This window comes from Benincasa hispida, chromosome 1, assembly GCF_009727055.1.
Source record: "Benincasa hispida cultivar B227 chromosome 1, ASM972705v1, whole genome shotgun sequence".
NCBI lineage: Eukaryota > Viridiplantae > Streptophyta > Magnoliopsida > Cucurbitales > Cucurbitaceae > Benincasa > Benincasa hispida.
Genome location: NC_052349.1, coordinates 34,033,965 through 34,037,613, shown reverse-complemented (window position 1 = coordinate 34,037,613; position 3,649 = coordinate 34,033,965). Strand labels below are relative to the sequence as shown.

Sequence of the window (3,649 nt, the reverse complement as noted above, 5' to 3'; positions counted from 1 at the left end):
GTGTAGACGACAGTTGACTGAAGCTAGACGATCGTATAGACGACAGCTGAGGAGCTAAACGATCATATAGATGATTGAACGCGGAGCTAAAAAATCGTGTATACGATGAGATAGGAACTACACGATCGTGTAAATGATACTTTAGCAAAATCTAAATGATCGTAGAGGTAAGAAGAGAAGACAGAGGAGTTTAAGTGGTTTGGCCAAAGGCCTACGTCCACTGTGCAAATTGGGAGGTTCTCTTTTATTACTCTTCAAAGTATTTACAGAACAAATGCCTTGCTCTCTCGATTTCTTATTCACTCTTACATTAATCTCACACTCGATTTCGTTTATATATGTGCAGGCGATTCAATCAAAGATGAAGCTCTAGTGGTTACAATATTTAACAGAAAGAGGTCGACAACGATTCAACTGTCAGCTGCAATGTTCTAATTCTTGATTTCGAGTTTTTCTGTAACAAATCTCTCTTTCCATGTGTGTAAGTTGTAGAAACAAAACCCAAGCAAGTAAGTTATTTTCCTTTCATTTTCTATTATGTGAATTTCATTTTGTTGATTTACTAACTAGGATTTTTTGTGAAAAAATGTACAGTAAAGTCCCACATATGTGTAACTTTACAAATGAAATGAAAAAAAATCATAGGTTAAATCATTTTAAGCTTGGATTTGTTGGAAAACCCAAAATATATGCACTCACGCTGCAATTTTTAAAGAACATTAGGAAATGATAGGAAAACTTTTCGTTTATGTTCCAAAACTCTGTTTAAAACAAAACAAAAAGACCACTATTTTCTCTAAGCTGTACATAATGATATATAAACTTGCACATAGGAAAAAAAAAAATATATATCCATTAGAAGGGACTGATAACTGCTATCTAATTACAATAATGAGGAAGAATAGTTCATTAGAGTTATAACAACATGAATTTATGGAAGAGAATAGTCTACATTAAACCTCATTGAGGAAGGTAATTGATTAGCAAATAAGCACCAATTTAGGTAACTATTTGAAAGGTTGAGTTTGCTTAATAAGTGTTGATATGCATATAAGAAATTCACTCCAATTAATGTTGTGTTATTGCTAAAATGGACTTTACCAATTATTTGGCAGGCTGTAATCTATTACATTGATAGATGCGAACTTGGATTTGTGCTCTTATTTTACATCATTGCACAAACTAGAGGAAGGAAGTTCGTGCACTCTCATGTTTGCTTGATAAATCTATAAAGGCAACCCACTCTAAAATATTCTTCAATTACCAAGATGTATTAATTATTGATAAATGAGAGGAAGTTTCATTGTATAAGAAATAGTTGTTGAATTCCTGCTTTGTTTTTATATGTTAACCAATGAGAGTACTTTCTATTTTTAAAGATTTTTTAGTTAACAATAGTTGTTGATGTCGTTAAAGATAAAAATTGATCACAATTAAGGAAAATATTGGATCTAATCTTTTGTTGCAATAACAGGGAAGTATTGGCAATAGTAGTTTCTTGGAAATTTTAGATTGTCCACTATTAAACTGCTAAATTGTCTGAAACTTTCGATTTTTGGTATGTGGGTTGATATTGGTTTCTAATAAATGATTTTGTATGTTCTTCGTTGCATTATTCTTTCATTAACAGGTGTCCTTTCAACTTCACCTTTTTGTCTTCTTTTCTAACTATTTTTGTTGCCTTCTTTTACCCTTTCGCCTTGTATATGCACTCCACTCTTGATTCTTTATATGTTATGAGATGCCCTTTAAAACTTCTTTTTAAATTGACAGTTTTGGTTTTAAATGATATGTGTTTGATGTTTTGCCTTGCCAAATGCCTTATATGGTTGGGACATAAAAATTTCATGAATTTTTAATTATCTGCTTTTGTTCTGAAGTGTTCTTACATTAAAACATTAAGCATGTGGATAGTAATATGGTATGTGTGCTAAGTTAGAGGTATAGAACTACTATCAATTGCTTATGGATTTTATTTTTGTGTTTGGAGTTCCTACAAAGAATGAAAGTTGATCTAGGAGAGATGCAAGGGTTTGGTGGCACCAACATAATAAACTCATTTTACAAGTTAAACGATGAATTCAAAAGAAATTTGTTTACAAACATGTATATAGTTTACATTGTATCGAAATTTTCACTTGTTGCTTTTATCATTTGAAATCAAAGATCATTCAGAATAACCCTGTAAATGGTTTTGTGAAAAAATGTGTATGGAAAGGAAAAAGGAAATTAAACAGCAAAAATTAGGGGAATTGAAAAACTAATAAAAATCAACAAAAACATCAAAATTCCAACACTGCTCAAACTTATCTCATTCAACGTCGGAGACTACGAGGTCTACAGTCCTCATTCACGTCAATGGCGCGAAGGATCAATATGGACGGAAGAGAAGTTGCAAATGATCAAAGGTTTAAATAATCACCTCTCACGGAAGAGAAGGAGATTGACTGACACGGGCACTACGTGAAGGAGATCGACGGACATGGGCGAGCGAAGGTGTGAAGGAGATCGACGGACGAACGAAGAAGGGTGAAGGACGGGCGCGAGTGAGATAGGGTTTGGGCGTAAGAGAGAAGGAGGCGGTGATATAGGGTTTTATTATTTAATAAAATAATTAAAAAAAAAACATTACACCTTTAATGTCGGTTTAAAGCCCATCTTCAATGTCGGTTTAAAACCGACATTAAATATGCGTTTTTTTTAAACCGACATTATACATCCGATTTCATTTTTTTCAATCGATATTAAAGCCCGAATTTCTTCTAGTGAGGGACAAGATTATTCAATTTCAGATTATTCAATTTCTTTGTATATACTTTGGGTAAGAAACAAAAGATGTAAGAGAGAGTGACAATGTCAATGTTTCCTTTCTTTTTTTGATCAAGAGTCTATTAGATCATTGTTAATAAAAATGAGTCAACTTTCCAATATTTCAGAAATAGAATTTTCGAATACTGAATCATATCTTTTGAAGAGAGGTGTATGACTATCAGTTTATCATGAGTAGGGCTAATGGTGATTGGAGGTGTGAACATAATAGAAGAAAAATTAAAGATCACCTTAAGAGAAAATGAGTTTGAACTAGTTACCTACTTAATTCAATGACAAACACATAGAAAACAGTTAAACTATTGCCTCGTAAGATTAGTTTGGATAAGCATAAGTAATCTTGGGCACTCGTATATTATTTAGAGCACTTTTACTTTCTTCTATGCTTTATGTATCATACAAGTCTTTTATTTTCTGTTGTTCATTATGTTTTAGTTTGGTATGCCATTTATTAGTGAAAAAAATAGGGAGCACAACAAGTTGTATCAAAATGTCATCCATATATCTTGGTAACTTTTTATTTGTTTGATTCATTTTCATTTCCAATGATTGTATCTAAGTATGCCAAAATGTATGAGAATATCTTGTAGTTACTTATGTTCTCACTATACATTACACGAAGGATTTTTTCAATTTCTTAGGATGATTGAAAACGTAGATATCTGGGACCTGTGTATTAGGATGACATGGTGGTGTACTTGCTCTAAGGATCCAGGTGGTTGTAGATGATTTGAATCAAAGGTTTAATAGAGTTGGAAAATAACAGTCATTTAACAGTAGAAGCTAACCATTTCATGCCAAATCACATTGGACCTCCTGT

At 32.4% G+C, this 3,649-nt stretch overlaps 1 long non-coding RNA gene across 1 annotated transcript in view; it reads left to right on the top strand.

Annotated features, from left to right (window-relative positions):
• Positions 1–1,292, top strand: part of LOC120068922 — a 7,798-nt gene extending 6,506 nt beyond the window's left edge. Inside the window, exons 3-4 of the long non-coding RNA XR_005479404.1 lie at positions 347–509; positions 1,116–1,292. This is a non-coding gene — a long non-coding RNA (uncharacterized LOC120068922). The remainder of the gene's footprint in view (positions 1–346; positions 510–1,115) is intronic.
• Positions 1,293–3,649: the final 2,357 nt, after the last annotated feature.